At 47.9% G+C, this 22,550-nt stretch overlaps 1 protein-coding gene across 1 annotated transcript in view; it reads right to left on the reverse strand.

Moving 5' to 3' along the window:
* The window catches only part of PPP1R7 (protein phosphatase 1 regulatory subunit 7), a 229,391-nt gene that overhangs the window by 156,657 nt on the left and 50,184 nt on the right, over window positions 1-22,550 (reverse strand).

Here is a 22,550-nt window from a genome sequence, read left to right on the forward strand (position 1 = left end):
GTGATAGCCACCAAAAAGACTGCTTTCAACGTCAGGTCTTTCAGAGATGCCCTCGACAAGGGTTCAAAAGGCGGCTTCTGCAAGGCTCTTAGCACCAGATTGAGATTCCACGCAGGTACCACTGAGTGCAGAGGAGGGCGCAGGTGATTAACTCCCTTGAGAAAGCGCACCACATCTGGCTGCGAAGCCAGGGAAGCATCCTTCAGGCGGCCCCTGAAGCAAGCCAGAGCCGCTACCTGGACTTTAAGGGAACTGAGCAACAGGCCTTTCTCCAGACCTTCTTGCAGGAATGCCAACACTGAAGAAATTGGAGCAGTGAAGGGAGAAAGGGAGCCTGCCTCACACCACGATGCAAAGGTACGCCAAACCCTGGCGTAAGCAGTAGAAGTAGAGCGCTTCCTCGCTCTCAGCATAGTGGCGATGACCTTGTCTGAGAAGCCCTTCTTCCTCAGACGCTGCCGCTCAATAGCCAGGCCGTAAGACCAAAGGGGGAGGGATCCTCCATCACCACGGGACCCTGATGCAACAGGCCCTGCTCCGCTGGCAGCCGCACAGGGCCGTCCACTGAGAGCCTGATCAAGTCCGCATACCAGGGACGTCTGGGCCAGTCCGGACCCACCAGGATTACCCGGCCCGGATGCTTTGCCACCCGGTCTAGCACCCTGCCCAACATGGGCCAGGGCGGGAACACATAGAGAAGCTCCTGTGTCGGCCACTGTTGGAGAAGAGCATCTACTCCCAGAGATCAAGGGTCCCGTCCTCTGCTGAAAAAGCGCGGCACTTGGCAATTGGCCAATGACGCCATCAGATCTAGGCTCGGCTGGCCCCAACGCTTCGTGATGTCCAAGAACGCCTGAGCAAATAGCTGCCACTCTCCGGGATCCAAGGTATGGCGACTGAGAAAGTCCGCCTTGATATTCATGACTCCAGCAATGTGGGCCGCCGACAGCTGTTCCAGGTTCGCTTGCGCCCACTGGCATAGATTCATGGCCTCCTTGGCTAGAGGGGCGCTCTTGGTACCTCCCTGGCGACTGACATAGGCCACAGCCGTGGCATTGTCCGACAGGACCCGTACTGGCTTCAACGCCAGTACCGGGAGAAACTCCAAAAGCGCCAACCGAATGGCTCCGAGTTCCAGGAGGTTGATAGACCACTTTGCCTCTGCAGGAGACCAGAGCCCCTGCGCTGTCCTTCCCAAGCAGTGGGCTCCCCAGCCCGTCAAAGAGGCGTCCGTTGTGACGACAACCCACTCCGGGGTCAAAAGAGGCATCCCTGCGGACAACTTGTCTGTCCTCAGCCACCAGCTCAGTGCCTTGCGCACCGCTAGGTCCAAGGGAAGGCGCACAGCGTAATCCTCCGACACTGGAGTCCAGCGCTGCAGCAGAGAGAGTTGTAGTGATCTCATATGAGCCCTGGCCCAGGGCACTACTTCCATCGTGGCCGTCATAGAGCCCAACAGCTGCACATAGTCCCAAGCCCGAAGAGGAGAGGCTACTAGGAACTGGTCCACCTGAGCCTGAAGCTTGACAATTCGATTGTCCGGCAGGAACAGTCTGCCCACTTGGGTGTCGAAACGAACTCCCAGATATTCCAGGGACTGAGTTGGGCGCAGCTGGCTTTTCTCCCAGTTGATGATCCACCCCAGGGAGCTCAAAAGAGCAATCACCCGGTCTACAGCTCTGCCGCACTCTGCATAAGAGGGGGCTCGGATCAACCAGTCGTCCAGATAAGGATGGACCTGTACTCCTTCCTTTCGTAGGAAGGCCGCAATGACCACCATTACTTTGGAGAAGGTCCGCGGAGCAGTAGCCAACCCGAATGGGAGGGCTCTGAACTGGAAGTGTCGGCCCAGGACTGCAAAACGCAGAAAGCGTTGATGAGGAGGCCAGATGGGAATATGCAAGTAAGCTTCCTTGATGTCCAAGGATGCCAGGAACTCCCCTGCCTTCACTGCCGCTATGACAGAGCGGAGAGTCTCCATTCGGAAGTGCCGAACTTTCAAGGCCCGATTGACCCCTTTGAGGTCGAGGATAGGCCGTACAGAACCTCCTTTCTTTGGTACCACAAAGTAAATGGAGTAACGTCCCTTGCCAAGCTGATCTTCTGGCACCGGAACGACCGCACCCAGGCGGATCAGATTGTCCAAAGTCTGCTGCACTGCCACAGCTTTGACCGGAGACTTGCAGGGAGGTGCACAAACCCGTCTCTTAAGGGTCGGCAGAACTCTAGCTTGTAGCCATCTCTGATGACTTCCAGCACCCAAGCGTCTGAAGTTACCCTGGTCCACTCGCCCAGAAACGAGGACAGGCGTCCTCCAATCTGCATTGGGCCATGGACCAGGGCCCCGTCATTGGGTACGAGACTATGGGGGAGGACCGGAGGACGCACCTCCGGGACGGCGGTCTCTGTGAAAGGAATGCTGCTTGGGGGAGAAGTTCCTCTTGAAGGAAGAGGGGGCAGAGGAGCCCGACTTGCCCGGGCGATACCGACGGGCTTCCTGAAACCGTCCTTTGGAGGAACCGGGGTGAGCACCACTGGCCCGAGCCCTGACCTCTGGTAACCTCTTGCCCTTAGACGTGCCGAGATCGGTCACAATTTTGTCCAGCTCGACCCCAAAGAGCAGCTTGCCTTTAAAAGGCAACTTAGCCAGGCGAGACTTAGAGGCGTGGTCAGCAGACCAATGCTTCAGCCAAAGCCAACGCCGCGCAGAGACTGTCTGAGCCATACCTTTAGCTGAGGCTCTCAAGACATCATACAGCAAGTCTGCCAAATAAGCCAAGCCCGATTCCAGGGCCGGCCAATCAGCCCTCAAGGAAGGATCCGAGGGGAAGCCCGCTGCACAATCATCAGGCACGCCCTGGCCACATAGGAACTGCAAACTGAGGCATGCAAACTTAAAGCAGCCGCCTCAAAGGACGACCTTAAGGCCGCCACCAATCTTCTGTCTTGGGCGTCCTTTAGGGTCGTGCCACCTTCCACCGGCAACGCCGTTTTCTTAGTCACCGCAGTGATTAAAGAATCCACGGTAGGCCAAAGAAAGACCTCCCGTTCACCTTCAGGCAGAGGATAGAGGCGGGACATAGCCCTAGCCACTTTGAGGCTCGCTTCTGGGACATCCCATTGAGCCGAAATCAAGGTGCGCATGGCCTCATGCACGTGGAAAGTTCTAGGCGGGCGCTTCGTCCCCAGCATAATGGCGGAGCCAACAGAGGCTGAGGGAGAGACGTCCTCCGGAGAGGAAATCTTCAAAATGCTCATGGCCTGCACTAACAGGTTGGGCAAATCCTCTGAGCGGGAATCCGCCTCCTCCAAGGAATCCCCAAAGGACCGTTGGGAGAACTCAGATACGCTGCCCTCATCTACATCAGAGGAGACAGAGTCCTCTAGGGCCTGGAAATCCACCCGAGGGCGTCTGCTTCCGGAGGCCTCAACCCCTTTATCAGACAGGGGGGCAGGGGCAGCATTTTGCATAAGAAAAGCCTGATGCAGCAGCAAAATGAACTCAGGGGAGAATCCCCCCGAACTGTGCACTTCTGCAGCTTGGGCCACGACCCTAGCCACACCCTCAACCGGCGCTCGCAAGAGCGGGGGGAGAAACGTGCTGCGCATCCAAAATGGCGTCCGGTGTGGGAAGAACGGCGCTTAACTTTGGCCGCTTTCTTACCGTCGCCCGAATCAAGGGCGACCATAGTATTAACGTCTCCCAGCTCGAGGGCGGCCCAAGAAGAAGCTGTACGAGCAGAGTGGCCGGCCAACATGGAGTGGGCGAGCAGCAGGGGATGGGCGCTTATGGGGGGAAAAACCGCCACACCGGAGGAAGAACCGGGACACTGACCGGACTCCAAACTGATGCTCAACAAAGGCGATTCAGGCTCTGAAACCCCCGCATCCTCGCTAGACGCACACACGCGGACCGGGGAGCGAACCTTCGCGCCCTCGCCCTCCGACGCCATAGGCCACGTGGAGACCGAACGGGGAACCCCCTGCCCGCTATAAAAAGGTAAAATTACCTGCTTCTCGCTCCGAGCTGTAACGAACTGGTGTCCCAGTGAGCAGCTGCAATAAACGCTGATATAAACGTTGAAATAAACGCCCTTAAAGGACGTCCAAATTTTTTTTTTTAAACGGAGCCAGCGGGAGGGGGGAGAAAAGGAGGGACCTGGCACCACCAGGTTTGCACTTGCTCAAGAAGAGCCCTCAACCCCAGGTACTCAACAAAATCTAAAAATTAGGCTTGGAGACCTAGCCAGAGCTGCTGCTGTGTGTGACCAGCACCTGCTGAGATAGGGAACATACTGAGGAGTTTCCGGCAGCACATGACCACATATAGGGAGGCAAAAGGATTGCTCTCTATCTCCACCTGCTGGTAGATGGACACAACCCACCAGTCTATGGATTGATCAGCATGATGATATGGAATGTTCTGGAATTCAGTTTGAGCTCCTTCCACACATCAGTTCAACATGATTCCATTTAATGCTTCACACTTCTTGAATCATCCTTTCATTATCCAGATGCTGCCTGCTTGGTTCAGTGCTCCACTCCTCTGCAGTAGCGGTCCGTAGCTCAGGACCTCAGAACTAAAATGCGTTTCTCACAAAATCTGTTGCCATCTAAAGGCTGCCAGTTTTCAACTGGAGTCCATGACTTTACATTTTGTAATAAAACCCAATACATTCCAGGCTTCTCCCGTTATTGCGATTCACATGCTGGACCCACTAATCATGAACATTAGACTGAACCCACATTTTTATTCTACATATTTTCCCTGTGTCAAGCCCACTTAGAAACCACATGTCAAAGAGCCTTCTTTTATGCAGCCTCAGCTTCAACACTTTGGAATTCTCGCCCACTCTCTCAGGTCAGAGTTATCCTTTTCAAGATTCAAATCAGTCTTAAAAATTAATCTAATTTAGTGGGCTTACCCTTTTTATTGCATATCATCTCTTTTTGAAAAAGCATACCAAAAAGACCAACCCAAATGAACACATACTACACAACTCGCCTACTTAATCTTAGAACTGTTTCTTAAAATCTGCCTGTATATTACTACATTGTTTTTATCATAATACTAACCATTATCATGCAATACACAATGTTATGATACTAACACTTTTCCACTACTCATGATGTATTGTAAGCCGCTTTGAGCCTGCAAAGAGGTGGGATAAGGTGGGATACAAATGCAACAAATAAATAAATAAATAAAATCATAGGTATTGGGGCCGAGATGTGAACTAAGGATCATGAGGGATGAGGACTGGAGCAAACGTAGCTTGCGGTGGCTCTGTCTCTGCTTCACTATCACTTAATACAGTGAAATGTGTCGTGGAACTGGGGGGTGGATTTCATCACCGATAAAGCATTCCAAAATTCTTTAAGCATTAAGAAGACAGGGGGCTGATACAGCGATGCTTCAAGAAACACATCTTAGTTTAGTAGAAAAAATGTGAAGCTGAAAGGTTGGTGGACAGGGGATTGCCTCGATTCCCCCACTCAGGGCAAAAAAAACAGGGGTGGACCACACTATTCACAAAACTTTCAAAGATGAAGTGGGGAGTTATATAATTTTTGATGTTAAGATAGAAAGGCAACACCTCCTCTTATGGAACTTGTATATACCCAATACTTAGTAAGAATTTTGTAAAAAAAAAAAAAAAAAAAGAAAAAAGACTTTACTGAATGTCATAGGTAGTTTTGAGAATAGGCCACTAATCATGGTGGGGGGGGGGGGGGGGGGAGAAGGATTTTAACATAGTGTGGGACCCCAATCTAGATATAACCCATAATCCACATTCCCAGCAAATAATTCTAGAGGTCTCCCCTTGGTTTGCAATACATTAGACCTTCTAGATACTTGGAGGATCCTCCATCCTCAGGAGCATGATTATACCCATCTATCACATGCCTATTCCACTTGGGCTTAAATTGACTATATCTTAATTTCTAGAGAGCTTTTATCACAAACCACATACGGGCCATTCTCTACTCCTGTGATCTCAGACCATATATTAAGCTTGGTAGAATGGATACACCAAAGTCATAGTTGTGATACCTTTCTCCTGGAGATTTCCACTATTTATACAGGGACGAAAAATTCAAGGAACATTTGGTTTATCAGTGGAAGGGATGTGTAGAGCACAATTGGACACATGAGGCTGAGCCTGTTTTTTTATTGGGAGGCAGCTAAAACTGTAATATGAGGAGAAATTACAAGTTATACAAGTCATAAGAGGAAATCAAGTGATCTAGAAATACTGCATCTGTGTAAACAAGTCCAGCTAGCATGTCAGGCCTTTGGAGACTCACCAACAGAACAAATCCGGTTGCAGCTACTAATTTTGAAAACAACACTGAATGTGTCACAGCTGTGGAAAACTGAGGCGGCGACAAAGCCAATGCCACACTGCCCAGTAGGTGCCCAAATAAGGATATGTCTTCAATACTCCAAGAAAGATACCCCCTCTGGACTGAAGCAAGCAGCTGAAATGAACCTTCCCTTCAACTTTGTCTCCAGAGCTGTCACTGAGAAATAGGACTGGTGGCAAAACCAGTCATCAAGGTGGCGCAAGCGATACGCAACAGTCAAGTTACGCAAGTCCAAAAGACCCATGCCCCCCTACACTCGTGGCTTATGTAGAACAGTTAAATGTAATCTGGGCTTCTTAGCTCCCCACTAATAACATTGCAATGCTCTATGCGGTCTGTACTTAAATATGATCTATGTAGTTAGAGGGGCAGAATTTGAAAAACACAGAGACAGCAAGGCACCTGAAGTATATTATATAAATGAATCCTGCTCCACAAGGAAAGGAGGTATACCCGCTATATATTCAAGTGATGAACAGTGCTAGTTAACATAGGGCATACATTAATGTCATACAGAGGGGTTCAAATCAGCAGGGATAAAGATACTCAAGTATTTGAGGGCTCCGCTTTCCCATGTCACGGTTGTGCCCAGGTCCCTGGCTCGCAGTCACCTCAGTCCCCGGGGTTTAGACCTGGGGAATGCTGCGAAGTGATGGTTTACCGTTTACCGTGTTCCAGAAGATATGCTGGTCCGGTCCGGATCTTCCAGCTCTCCATATTGTTTTGGGAGTTTTTTGGAACCAAGCAGCACCCATACCTGGTGAACTCCCTTGTGACCTGCCTTTATTAAACCACCTGGTAAGGTCCTTAGTTGCCTTGCAACAGTGTTCTTCAGAGGCGTTCCTTTGGTGTGAAGTGGTGCAGTGCCTTTGTGCTTTTCGTGTTGGTGACTTTTACTCTGCTTGTTTTTTGAACTATTCTTCTGCTTGCCGCCTGCCCAGACCCGGATTGTTTATTGGACTATTCTTCTGCCTGCCGCCTGCCCAGACCCGGATTGTTTATTGGACTATTCTTCTGTCTACAGCCTGCCCTGACCCGGTTTGTTTCTGGATTGTTCGTTTGCCTGCTGTTTTTCCTGGAACCCAGCATGTTTCTAGTGTTCCTCTTATTTGTCAGCCTGCTGCTGTGTCCTGCCTCGCCAGGATGAGCAGGTAGACACAGAAATGATAAAAGAAATCAGAGACGCGAACAAAATGGGCAATGTGATAATAATGGGTGACTTCAATTATCCAAATATAGACTGGGTAAATGTAACATCGGGACATGCTAGAGAGGTACAATTCCTTGATGAAATCAAGGCCAGCAGCTTTATGGAGCAGCTGGTGCAGGAGCCGACGAGAGAAGGAAAAATTCTAGACTTGGTACTTAGTGCAGCGCATGATCTGGTGAGGGACGTTATGGTACTGGGGCCGCTTGATAACAGTGATCATAATATGATCAGTTTTGATATCGACATTGAAGTAACTGTACACAGAAAGTCAAATACGTTAGCGTTTAACTTTAAAAAAGGAGACTATGATAAAATGAGAAGAACGGTAAAAAAAAACTTAGGGGGGCAACTGAGAGAGTGAAAACTGTACAACAGGTGTGGACGCTGTTCAAAAATACCATCCTGGAGGCCCAGGCCATACATATTCCGCGAATTAGAAAAGAAAGACGGAAGTCCAAAAGACAGCCGGCCTGGTTGAAAAGTGAGGTGAAGGAAGCTATTAGGGCTAAAAGAAACGCCTTTTGAAAATGGAAGAAGGAACCGTCTGAAAATAACAAGAAGCAGCATAAGGAGTGTCAAAGCAAATGCAAGGCGCAGATAAAGAAGGCCAAGAGGGATTACGAAAAAAAGATAGCATTAGAGGCAAAAAAACATAGTAAAAAATGTTTTTCGGTATATTAAAAGCAGGAAGCCGGCAAAAGAATCGGTTGGGCCGCTGGATGACCGAGGGGTAAAAGGGGCGATCAAGGAAGACAAAGATGTAGCGGAGAGATTGAATGAATTCTTTGCTTCGGTCTTCACCGAGAAAGATTTGGGTGGGATACCGGTATCGGAAATGGTATTTCAAGCGGGCGAGTCGGAGAAACTTACTGACTTCACGGTAAACCTGGAGGACGTAATGGGGCAGTTCAGCAAACTGAAGAGTAGCAAATCTCCTGGACCGGATGGTATTCATCCTAGAGTACTGATAGAACTGAAAAATGAGCTTGCGGAGCTACTGCTAGTGATATGCAACTTATCCTTAAAATCGAGCATGGTACCGGAAGATTGGAGGGTGGCCAATGTAACGCCGATTTTTAAAAAAGGCTCCAGGGGAGATCCGGGAAATTATAGAGTCTGACGTCAGTGCCGGGGAAAATGGTAGAGGCTATTATTAAAAACAAAATTACAGAGCATATCCGAGGACATGGATTACTGAGACCAAGTCAGCACGGCTTTTGTGTGGGGAAATCTTGCCTGACCAATTTACTTCAATTCTTTGAAGGAGTAAACAAACATGTGGACAAAGGGGAACCGGTTGATATTGTGTATCTGGATTTTCAAAAGGCGTTTGACAAGGTACCTCATGAAAGGCTACAGAGGAAATTGGAGGGTCATGGGATAGGAGGAAATTTCCTATTGTGGATTAAAAACTGGTTGAAGGATAGGAAACAGAGAGTGGGGTTAAATGGGCAGTATTCACAATGGAGAAGGGTAGTTAGTGGGGTTCCCTCAGGAGTCTGTGCTAGGACCGCTGCTTTTTAATATATTTATAAATGATTTAGAGATGGGAGTAACTAGCGAGGTAATTACATTTGCTGATGACACAAAGTTATTCAAAGTTGTTAAATCGCGACAGGATTGTGAAAAATTACAAGAGGACCTTACGAGACTGGGAGACTGGGCGTTTAATGTGAGCAAGTGCAAGGTGATGCATGTGGGAAAAAAGAACCCGAATTATAGCTACGTCATGCAAGGTTCCACGTTAGGAGTTACGGACCAAGAAAGGGATCTGGGTGTCGTCGTCGATAATACACTGAAATCTTCTGCTCAGTGTGCTGCTGCGGCTCGGAAAGCGAATAGAATGTTGGGTATTATTAGGAAAGGTATGGAAAACGGGTGTGAGGATGTAATAATGCCGTTGTATCGCTCCATGGTGCGACCGCACCTTGAGTATTGTGTTCAATTCTGGTCGCCGCATCTCAAGAAAGATATAGTAGAATTGGAAAAGGTGCAGCGAAGGACGACTTCCCTATGAAGAAAGATTAAGGAGGCTAGGGCTATTCAGCTTGGAGAAGAGACAGCTGAGGGGAGACATGATAGAGGTATATAAAATAATGAGTGGAGTGGAACAGGTGGATGTGAAGCGTCTGTTCACGCTTTCCAAAAATACTAGGACTAGGGGGCATGCGATGAAACTACAGTGTAGTAAATTTAAAACAAATCAGAGAAAATTTTTCTTCACCCAACGTATAATTAAACTCTGGAATTCGTTGCTGGAGAAAGTGGTGAAGGCGGTTAGCTTAGCAGAGTTTAAAAGGGGGTTGGACGGTTTCCTAAAGGACAAGTCCATAAACCGCTACTAAATGGACTTGGGAAAAATCCACAATTCCAGGAATAACATGTATAGAATGTTTGTACGTTTGGGAAGCTTGCCAGGTGCCCTTGGCCTGGATTGACCACTGTCGAGGACAGGATGCTGGGCTCGATGGACCCTTGGTCTTTTCCCAGTATGGCATTACTTATGTACTTATGCCTTGTCCTGCAAGTCCTACCGGCCGCCTGAAGCCCAGAGCTCAACTCTTGATGAAAGGTGGCCAAGTGTAGGTGAAGCCTTACTCCAGTCCACTGTGTTCCAGTTCCGGTCTGCCTTATCTGGTGTTGGGGTGATTCTCCTGCCGCTGCTTCTCCTCAGCAGTGGCCCAAGGGCTCACAAACCCAGGTTTCTGCTGTGTATATGTGACATCCCAAGACAAGGGGAACTCCCCATCCTAACCACAGTACACCTCTGATAAAAGCAGTGCTTTAGATTTTTGAAGATTTAAGCAAAACCCTGAGAGAGCTCTATAATCTTCAATCAAGACAAGCAGCTGATTCAAGGACCTCTGCGAGTCAGATAACATAACCAAACGGTCATCAGCAAAACCAAGTGCCTTGATCTGTACACCATGTGCGTGTATCCCTCCAATATCGGCTCTAGTTAACAAAACACAAAAGGGGTTCCAATGTTAAAATAAACAATAAGGGCGACAGGGGGCAGCCTTGCCTCATGCCTTGACAAACCCGGAAAAGCAGTCTTCACCCCATTTACCAAAATGTGGGCCACAGGGTCAGAATAAAGAGTGAGACTAGCATCCAGAAACCATCCCTTAACACCCACATATTGCAATACCTGAAAAAGAAACTGTCAGCCCACTTGGTCAAAAGCTTTTTCAGCATTAAGGCTGACTATTAGAGCTGGCAGTTTCACAGACTGACAGCAGGACATTGCCAATAACACTTTTCAAACACTGAGGACGGATTGTCTGCCTCTCAAAAACTCTATCTGTACATCCCCCACTACAGCAGGCAACACATCAGTGAGTCGGTCTGCCAACACCCTGGACAAGAGTTTAATATCTACATTAAGTAGGGATATGGGCCAGTATGCCTCCGGCATGTCCCCAGGGTGACCCGGTTTAAATATCAGTGTTATAGGGGCAACATTAGCATGCTTAGGGAAGTGATGACTCCTGACAACCTCATCATAATAAGAAAGTGTATTCCAGAGCCCGGAATACCTGTCGGGCTCTGGAGCCTTATGTGCCTGCAGGGCCTTTATGGCTGACTGAAGCTCCTGGGCTTGCAAAGGAGCATTTAAGCGGTCCACCACATTGGGCAGGAAAAGTGGCAACTCAGAATGTTGTAAAAACTGATCAATGTCAGGGTCTGACACTTGGGGGCTTCCCTTATATAACTGCTGGAAATAGTAATAGAAAATCCTAGCTATGTCTTCACATTTATTAACCAATTTTCCAGTTCCATCCTTAAAAGCAGAAATCACCCTTAGGTTTTCACTATGTGAGCTAGAAATTTACCGAATTTGTTACCATTCCGGTGGAACTTATGTTTCCTATATGTGTCTGGATGCACATTCATGCAAAACAGCATTAAGTGCCACCTGAGTAGCTAGCATAGCCTCACAGTTACTCTTAGTGGGGCTGCAGATATAAAGCTGTTTCTCTTTTTTAACCAAGTTTCTAAATTTAATATCCCTGTGACCATGCATTTATTTGTGGCAGACATAAGAGATCAGATTCCCCCAGAGAATCATCTTGGCTGTCTGCCAAAATAAGGTAGGCTGATCCAAGTGCTGAGCATTAGTTTGCACAAACAAATCCCACTTCTGCTGCAAGTACTTTTGAAAATCCAAATCCTGACTCAAGTACGATGGGAACCTACATCCTCCAGACGAAGTGTAGTATGGAGAGAACTCAAACTCTACCCATAAAACTGTATGATCTGACAACCCTTCAGGACCAATCACAGCAGAAGAAATATAAGGAAAAAAGGAACGTCAAACAAATATACAATCTGAACATGACAGGCATCATGGGCCCTGGAAAGGTAAATTTAGTCCTGTTCATCAGAGTGGAGGGCTCACCATGCATCTATCAAATCCAATTCCTCTGCAAAAAAGCAAAGAACTGCATTTCTTGCATCTCCACTCAAATTAGATGATCTGTCTAAGGTGAGGTTCATTACTGAGTTCATGGCTCCCACAACCATGATAAGCTCATGCACATAGGGAACACAGATACCCAAAACTTGCGATAGAAGGTACTATAATGTCAGGAAGGTACTATAATATCAGGAAGTATTTTTTCACGGAGAGAGTAGTGGATGCTTGGAATGCCCTCCTGCGGGAGGTGGTGGAGATGAAAACGGTAACGGAATTCAAACATGCGTGGGATAAACTGTAACCAGGTACCTCTCTTGTGCAGCCAAGGATAGAACAATCTCCTCCAGCCACAGGCTCCCGGCACAAGGAAGAAATAAATGTCCACCAGTAACTTCAATCTTAAGGACTTTTATTCCATGCAGGTTTCTAGTACACAGTTCCAACAGCAGCATAGCACATACCAGGATTCAATACAGGCTTACAGGCTCCAGTCTGGGCTCTTTATCTAGTGCACAATAAACAGTAATTCAATTCCCAAGACAAACAGTTCTTTCAGTTCATCATCACAGTTCAGTCACCAAGCAGCATTTTCTACCTTCTATCCTCTTTACCTTCAGGAGAGTTCAATATTTTAGGGACTCCTTCTACCCAAGGGTTTTCCCCTGCATCAGCGTCACAGTGAATTCAATACTTTTGGGACTTCCTCTCACCCAAGAAATTTCAGCCTGCAAATACTTTAGGGACCTCTCTGCCCAAGGGTTTTCAGCCTGCAACTGCTTCTCTCCTTCAGCTCCTCTCTCCTGAACTGAACTCCTGGAACTCCTTCCCACCTGCCTAATCAATCCCTGGCTTCAGCTACCACAACCAATCATTCTCCTTCCATTAGCTTCCTCACACCCAAACCAGCTGAGTTAAGCATTAAACTAATGAGACCAATGATGAGCTCCTGCACACAGGGTTTCCCAACTCTCTTTCCGCCTAGTGGCAGCCATTCTACACAACCTGCCAGCTTACACCCATGTCTTCCCTGATTGCAGCTAGGAGTCCAGTCCGGGTTCTTCATCCCCCCCCTCTGGCTCCTTGCCTGCAGTGCCTTCTGGGACTTGTATTTCAGACTGAAACTGCATTAACCCAACTATCCTGGAGGTGACTTTATCACAAAACATAAAGGAATCCTGTTCAGAAGAAATGGATCCTCAGGAGCTTAGCCGAGATTGGGTGGCAGAGCCGGTAGTGGGAGGCAGGGATAGTGCTGGGCAGACTTATACGGTCTGTGACAGAGCCGGTGGTGGGAGGCGGGGCAGATTTATACGGTCTGTGCCCTGAAAAAGACAGGTACAAATCAAGGTAAGGTATACACAAAAAGTGGCGCATATGAGTTTATCTTGTTGGGCAGACTGGCTGGACCATGCACGTCTTTTTCTGCTGTCATCTACTATGTTACTATGAGGTGGGGCTATAAACTACTAGCAACAAAAATGAGCGACCACGGAGCCACACTCTAAGCAGCAAGTAGCAGCCTTCAGAATCTCTTACAACCACAGCTGCCTTATATGGTAAGGACTTCCTAAAAAGTACTGCGACCACCCCACGACGAGAGCCTGAGGAAGAGAAAAACACTTCCTCCACCCATTGCCTCTGGAGTTTCAAATGTTCTACATCTGTCAATCTAGTTGTCGGGTTCTCGAGGCAGAACCGGAATTTGTGAGCCCTTGGGCCACTGCCGAGGAGCGGAACTGGATACATAGAAGAGCAGGACTGGAACTCTGGACTGCAGTAGAACTGAGGCAGGCAACTAGAACAGACAGAACAGGAACAACTTCACCTGTGCTTGACCACCGTTCCTCCAGAGTTGAGCTCTGGAGTGCGGGTGGCCGGCAGGACAAGGCAGGAACTGAAGATCCAGAGGACCCACCCTGGAGCTGGGATACACGAAGGAAGCTAGGCTAAATACTAGACTCGGACTGAAAGCTGCACGCAGCCACTAAGTCAGAAACACAAGACAGACCAAGGGAACAAGATGTACATAAAGGCTTGCCAGACAGGATTCAGGATATACACTCAGGATATACACACTAGCTAGGCAGAGACATGATTCAGGATATACACACTAGCTAGACAGAAGCAGGACTCAGGAAATACAAGCAAGCTTGGCAGAAACAGGACTCGGCATATACAAGCAAGCTTGGCAGAAACAGGACTCGGCATATACAAGCAAGCTTGGCAGAAACAGGACTCGGCATATACAAGCAAGCTTGGCAGAAACAGGACTCGGCATATACAAGCAAGCTTGGCAGAAACAGGACTCGGCATATACAAGCAAGCTTGGCAGAAACAGGACTCGGCATATACAAGCAAGCTTGGCAGAAACAGGACTCGGCATATACAAGCAAGCTTGGCAGAAACAGGACTCGGCATATACAAGCAAGCTTGGCAGAAACAGGACTCGGCATATACAAGCAAGCTTGGCAGAAACAGGACTCGGCATATACAAGCAAGCTTGGCAGAAACAGGACTCGGCATATACAAGCAAGCTTGGCAGAAACAGGACTCGGCATATACAAGCAAGCTTGGCAGAAACAGGACTCGGCATATACAAGCAAGCTTGGCAGAAACAGGACTTGGCATATACAAGCAAGCTTGGCAGAAACAGGACTCGGCCTATACAGGCAAGCTTGGCAAGCAGACAGAAGAAGCAACCAGGGACTAGCAGAGTCTTTGGGCAGGCAGCGGACAATAGAATAAACCAGGCGCAAACAGAGACTTTGGGTAGGCAGCGAGCAGAGGAAAAACCAGGAGCTAACAGAGTCTTTGGGCAGGCAGCAGGCAGAGGAATAAACCAGGGATAACAGAGTCAGGGCTGAAGCTTCAGCAACTCCAAACACAGAGCAAGGTAAAGGCAGGACTAGCAGTCCACAGACACAAAACAGAAGGGCAAAAGCCCACACGGAAGGACTAGCAGTTCACAGACACAAAGCAGAAGGGCAGCACCCACACAGAAGGACTGGCAGTCCACAGACACAAATAGCAGATGGGCAAGAGCCCCAGAGAAAGGCTAAGTAGCAGCGCAACAGTGCTCTCACTAACCTCAAGGCCTATTGGCATAACACTCTTACTTACTATGCAAAGGCCCTGAATGCAAGCACAGCACTTCCTTATGAAGGCTCTCACTGATGATGTCACCTACTGCAGGACAGGAGCAGGGAATACACTCACACCAAGGAGAGGCTTGGAACACATAGGAAGAACAGGCAGGAGCCATCTTGGAAGCTGGCACAAAACAAGCGGGAGCCATCTTAGATGCTGGCTCCTCAGAGAGGCATAGCCCACCCAGGTGAGGTCTAGTGAAGCAATCAGCACACAGAGACAGAGACAAGACTAACACAGAAACAGCAAGAAGCCAGCATAGATGCTGACCCCCAGAAATAAGGTAAGTCTGAGGGTGGTCACGACTACAGACGTAACACTAGTTTCTTGTAGGTAGGCTACATCCACCCTGTGACACTGTAGAGCTGACAAAGTTTACTAAACTTCATCAGGTTGGATATCCCGCCTACGTTCCACGTTGAAATACGGGTGGAGCCACTACCCACTGGGCAGATTCATAAATCCCAAGTTGCAAAAGGGAAAACTAAATCCCAAGTGGCCAGGGAGTCTAGCCATTACCCTAGCCAACACAGCAGGCATGCTCAAATGAGTAAAATTCCAGTGAATCATATCAAAAAGTCCAACCATGCGTACAATACATTCAACCATCCAGCAACCACATATCCAAGAGTAAAAAAAATCCCACCCTACCTCTTCAGCTTGGAGAAAAGGCTGCTGAGGGGAGATATGATAGAGGTCTATAAAATAACGAGTGAAGTTGAACTAGATGTGAAACGTCTGTTTATGCTTTCCAAAAATACTAGGACTAGGGGGCATGCGATGAAGCTACAATATAGTAAATTTAAAACGAATCAGAGAAAATATTTCTTCACTCAACGTGTAATTAAACTCTGGAATTCGTTGCCAGAGATTGTGGTAAAGGTGGTTAGCTTAGCGGAGTTTTAAAAAAGGTTTGGACGGCTTCCTAAAGGAAAAGTCCATAGACCATTATTAAATGGACTTGGGGAAAACCCACTATTTCTGGGATAAGCAGTATAAAATGTTTTGTACTTTTTTGGGATCTTACCAGGTATTTGTGACCTGGATTGGCCACTGTTGGAAACAGGATGCTGGGCTTAATGGACCTTTGGTCTTTCCCAGTATGGCAATACTTATGTACCACATTCTCATCTCCCAAAGTTACCCACCGTACACCACTGCCCTCCCAACTTCTCTCTACCCAACACCCCCTCCCTCTCACACATCCTCCCACCCCTTTGACAACCCACTAACAATCTACGCAAAGATGCAGTGGAAAGACAGATTGCAAACTAATGCTTGGGGCCCTGTGACCCACTCTATCAATGTTTCTAGACAGCAAGTCACCTAGTGGCCTCAGTAACAAAGGAAAAAAATAATACCAATAAGCACAAGCAATGAACACAAATGGACCAGTATATGCAAACACTGTTCCTGCAATGGAACAGATAGGTGTAAATCCCAAAACAACCAGGGTCCAAGGCAGCATTCAGTCCCCAGTGTTAAGCTGATCCACAAAAGCTTGTGCAGCTCCTAGCAAGTCCATAGTGGTCCACTTACCCTTAGTGAAAACCTTTAGAACAGCAGAATGTAAAAACAATGAACGGATGTTTTTTTCCCCCCAAGATAGTTAAGCAAATGGATGAAAATCTCTGTTGGCACTCCTATAGTGCTGGAGAAAATTATTGGAAGATTTTAGTAGGAACAACTTCATACTGGAGGTTATCCCATTTCAGTTTATACCCTTTTAAAATTTCCATCTTTTGTTGACAATTAAGAATCTTTACCACCACTGCACGTGGGAGGCTGTGGCCATCTTGTAGTTTTCCCAAACACAGCGGCCCTAAATCAGCAGAAAGAGAAAACTCTGGCCAGTCTGCACTCCAGAAGATCTGATAGTTGATTTCAGCTATAGTTTCCAATAAGCCAATAAAGTGGAGGTTGTTGCACCATTATCGTTGTCTAAATCGTCACTTTAAGCAGCTTGTTCTGTATGTCGAGCCGTTAGCTTTTTCACGTGAGCATCACCATCCACATCGGAAACCCAATGCTCTAATTGCCCGGTTCTACTGGTAGTGTTCACCAGCAAAGTCTCCATGCTGGCTAGTTGTTCAGACAGTTGGTCGTTAGGGGTCCAAGGTGCAGCTCACGTCTCAAATTATTTGGGCCAGCTGAGTGTCGATAAAGGCAGGTGGGTTCATGCCACGCCGCGAGTCATCTTGTCTTCCTGCCTGTGACCTTTCCCCCTGTCCTTTTTTTAAAATTGCGTTACTGGCCACAGGTTCACTCCTGTGTGACAAGAATCTGTCCATATAGTGTCGACTTACTGCTAGCCAGTCATTGGGTTGTGAGAAGCTGGGAAAAGACGCTAAATTAACAGCGAATAAAGCAGGGAACCCCAGAGCTCCACTGATGTGCATGTGGTAAGCTCACTACATCACTTGATCGCCCCACATTTATTTATTTGAATTTTGCTCACAACTTTTGAGTAGTAGATCAAGGCATTTCCCTGTCTCTAGAGACTCACAGTCTATTTTTGTACCTGAGGCAATAGAGGATTAAGTGACTTGTCCAAAATCACAAGAAGCAGCAGTGGGATTTAAACAAGGCACCTCTGGATGTCGAGTCCAGTGCTCTAACTACTAAGCCACTCTTCCATTCACACATATTCACTGTGGATATTTTAAAAACCAGACTGGCTTGGTGTGTCCCAAGGAGTGGGCTGAGAAACCTCTTGTCTAATGATTAAAATATCTAACAGTGTAAAACTAGATGCAAACTAAAGTAAACTGCATGTTTGGGAACACAGTTCAAAACCTCTAATCTGGATGTAATTCCTACACATAACCTAAAGTTTGAAAATAGTTGGATTGCAATGGCTAATTAGATTTTTTCTGGTGCATACTTAATTCTCTTGTATGCACAATCTGCTCTGTCAGTTGGCGGTAGAATTGCTCGTAGATTCTTGGCCTATGTTGTCAGTGGGTGGGGGAAATCACTGGTGGATACTTGGCCTACGGTGTCGATAGGCAACAACTTTTTCACAATGGATATTACATATGAATGATCTTGCTCAAGCAGATGGAGATCCCTTCCCTGGTGTTGTCCATAGAGGCGGCCGTATATATTTACAGTTTTGACAAAAGGTGGCATAATAGGGCAGTTTGCTCATTGGGTGCATTCTTTATATGAAAAGCCTCTGGCTGCTTTAAAGATAAATGGCTCTTACACAGTGTCCTCTGAACTACATAGAGGCACTCAAGGTTGTACATTCTCGCCTCTTATTTTTGCCCTATTGAATCCCTAACTCATCTAATCAGGGAGCATGATGGAATTACAGGCATAATCTGTTGTGAATTAGAGAATCAGATCATGCTTTTTGCTGATGATATTGTATTGATTTTATGTAAACCTGATATGTCATTGTGTCATGTAATAGATACCTGGCCATAGTTTTGTAGTGTATCTGGATTCTGAACTAACATGATCAAATCGGAAATCCTTAATATAAATCTTTCTGAAATGAAGAAACGGTGGCTACACAGTAAATTCCTTTTCACTGGGCCAAAAAATATATTTGCTACTTGGGAGTCAATATATCGAACTCCACTAAAGATTTACATGAGCAGAAATGATTTTCAATGGTGATGGTATGGAGAAACTGAAAATCTCGGTGAACCTGGAAGACACAGGGGCTCATTTTCAAAGCACTTAGACTTACAAAGTTCCATAGTAACCTATGGAACTTTGTAAGTCTAAGTGCTTTGAAAATACACCTCACAGTGAGCCAAATTAAACAGTAGTAAATCACCTGGACTGGGTGGCATGCATCCAAGGGTACTCAAAGAACTCATGCATATTTGTGATCTGCTGTTAATAATATGCAACCTATCATTAAAATCGTCCATAGTACCTGAAGATTGGAGGGTGGCCAATGTAACGCCAATTTTTAAAAAGGGCTCCAGGGGTGATCCGGGAAATTAAAGACCCGTAAGCCTGATAACAGTACCTGGTAAAATAGTTGAAACTAATATAAAGCATAAAATTATGGAACATATAAATAAACATGGTTTAATGGGCCAGAGTCAACAAGGGTTCAGCCAAGCGAAGTCTTGCCTCACCAATTTGCATCATTTCCTTGAAGGTGTGAACATGTGGATAAAGGTGAGCCAGTTGATGTAGTACCTAGATTTTCAGAAAGCTTTTGACAAAGTACCTCATGAGAGACTCCAAGAAACTTAAAGAATCATGGGATAGACAGCAATGTTCTGGTATGGATTAGGAATTGGTTATTGGACAGAAAACAGAGGGTAGAGTTAGCGAATGATACATACCTGTAGCAGGTGTTCTCCGAGGACAGCAGGCTGATTGTTCTCACAAATGGGTTGACGTCCACGGCAGCCCCCACCAACCGGAAGAAAACTTCGCGGGCGGTCCCGCACGCAGGGCACGCCCACCGCGCATGCACGACCGTTCCCGCTCAGTTGAATGACAAGCAAAAAATTATGAAACGCAACTCCAAAGGGGAGGAGGGAGGGTAGGTGAGAACAATCAGCCTGCTGTCCTCAGAGAACACCTGCTACAGGTATGTATCATTCGCTTTCTCCGAGGACAAGCAGGCTGCTTGTTCTCACGACTGGGGTATCCCTAGCTCTCAGGCTCACTCAAAACAAGAACCCAGGTCAATTTAACCTAGCAACGGTGAGGGTACAACAGAAAATTGACCTACGAAGAACAACTAACTGAGAGTGCAGCCTGACCAGAATAAATTCGGGTCCTGGAGGGTGGAGTTGGATTTACACCCCAAACAGATTCTGCAGCACCGACTGCCCAAACCGACTGTCGCGTCGGGTATCCTGCTGGAGGAAGTAATGTGATGTGAATGTGTGGACAGATGACCACGTCGCAGCCTTGCAAATCTCTTCAATAGTGGCTGACTTCAAGTGAGCCACCGACGCTGCCATGGCTCTGACACTATGAGCCGTGACATGACCCTCTAAAGTCAGCCCAGCCTGGGCATAAGTGAAGGAAATGCAATCTGCTAGCCAATTGGAGATGGTGCGTTTCCCGACAGCGACCCCTATCCTGTTAGGGTCGAAAGAAACAAACAATTGGGCGGACTGTCTGTGGGGCTGTGTCCGCTCCAAGTAGAAGGCCAATGCTCTCTTGCAGTCCAATGTGTGCAACTGACGTTCAGCAGGGCGGGTATGCGGTCTGGGAAAGAATGTCGGCAAGACAATTGACTGGTTAAGATGGAACTCCGACACCACCTTCGGCAGGAACCTTGGGTGAGTGCGGAGCACTACTCTGTTGTGATGAAATTTAGTATACGGAGCATGAGCTACCAGGGCTTGAAGCTCACTGATCCTATGAGTTGAAGTAACTGCCACCAAGAAAATGACCTTCCAGGTCAAGTACTTCAGATGGCAGGAATTCAGTGGCTCAAAAGGAGGTTTCATCAGCTGGGTGAGGACGACGTTGAGATCCCATGACACTGCAGGAGGCTTGACAGGGGGCCTTGACAAAAGCAAGCCTCTCATGAATCGAACGACTAAAGGCTCTCCAGAGATGGCTTTACCCTCTACACGATAATGGTAAGCACTAATCGCACTAAGGTGATTCCTTACTGAGTTGGTCTTGAGGCCAGACTCTGATAAGTGCAGAAGGTATTCAAGCAGGTTCTGTGCAGGACAAGAACGAGGTTCTAGGGCCTTGCTCTCACACCAAACGACAAACCTCCTCCACTTGAAAAAGTAACTCTTTTTAGTGGAATCCTTCCTAGAGGCAAGCAAGACACGGGAGACACCCTCAGACAAACCCAACGAAGCAAAATCTACGCCCTCAACATCCAGGCCGTGAGAGCCAGAGACTGGAGGTTGGGGTGCAGAAGCGCTCCGTCGTTCTGCGAAATGAGGGTCGGAAAACACTCCAATCTCCACGGTTCTTCGGAAGACAACTCCAGAAGTAGAGGGAACCAAATCTGACGGGGCCAAAAGGGCGCTATCAGAATCATGGCCGTGGTCTTGCTTGAGCTTCAGCAAGGTCTTCCCCACCAAAGGTATGGGAGGATAAGCATACAGGAGGCCGGTCCCCCAATGGAGGAGAAAGGCATCCGACGCTAGTCTGCCGTGTGCCTGTAGTCTGGAACAGAACAGAGGCAGCTTGTGGTTGGTCTGAGAGGCGAAAAGGTCCACCGAGGGAGTGCCCCACTCTCGGAAGATCTTGCGTACCACTCTGGAATGGAGCGACCACTCGTGCGGTTGCATGACTCTGCTCAGTCTGTCGGCCAGACTGTTGTTTACGCCTGCCAGGTATGTGGCTTGGAGAAGCATGCCGAACTGGCAGGCCCAACGCCACATCCCGAAGGCTTCCTGACACAGGGGGCGAGATCCGGTGCCCCCCTGCTTGTTGGTGTAATACATTGCAACCTGGTTGTCTGTCCGAATTTGGATAATTTGACAGGACAGCCGATCTCTGAAAGCCTTCAGTGCGTTCCAGACCGCTCGGAGCTCCAGGAGGTTGATCTGAAGATCCTTTTCCTGGAGGAACCACAGTCCTTGGGTGTGAAGCCCATCGACATGAGCCCCCCAGCCCAGGAGAGACGCATCCGTCGTTAGCACTTTCGTGGGCTGTGGAATTTGGAATGGGCGCCCCAAGGTCAAATTGGTCCGAATGGTCCACCAGCGCAGTGAATTGCGGCAGCTGGTGGAGAGGCGGATGACATCTTCTAGATTCCCAGTGGCTTGATACCACTGGGAAGCTAGGGTCCATTGAGCAGATCTCATGTGAAGACGAGCCATGGGAGTCACATGAACTGTAGAGGCCATATGACCCAGAAGTCTCAACATCTGCCGAGCTGTGATCTGCTGAGACGCTCTGGTCTGGGAAGCCAGGGACAGGAGGTTGTTGGCCCTCGCTTCTGTAAGGAAGGCCTGAGCCGTCTGAGAATTCAGCAGAGCTCCTATGAATTCCAGAGACTGGGCAGGCTGGAGATGGGACTTTGGGTAATTTATCACAAACCCCAGCAGCTCCAGGAGGCGAATAGTGCACTGCATGGACTGGAGAGCTCCCGCCTCCGAGGTGTTCTTGACCAGCCAATCGTCGAGATATGGGAACACGTGCACTCCCAGCTTGCGTAGATACGCCGCCACCACCACGAGGCACTTCGTAAACACCCGTGGGGCAGAGGCGAGCCCAAAGGGCAGCACACAATACTGAAAGTGCCGTGTGCCCAGGCGGAATCTGAGATACTGTCTGTGAGCTGGCAGTATTGGGATGTGAGTGTATGCGTCCTTTAAATCCAGGGAACATAGCCAATCGTTTTTCTGAATCATTGGCAGAAGGGTGCCCAAGGAAAGCATCCTGAACTTTTCTTTGACCAGGAATTTGTTCAGGCCTCTCAGGTCTAGGATGGGACGCATCCCC

Source organism: Microcaecilia unicolor, chromosome 10 (assembly GCF_901765095.1).
Source record: "Microcaecilia unicolor chromosome 10, aMicUni1.1, whole genome shotgun sequence".
NCBI lineage: Eukaryota > Metazoa > Chordata > Amphibia > Gymnophiona > Siphonopidae > Microcaecilia > Microcaecilia unicolor.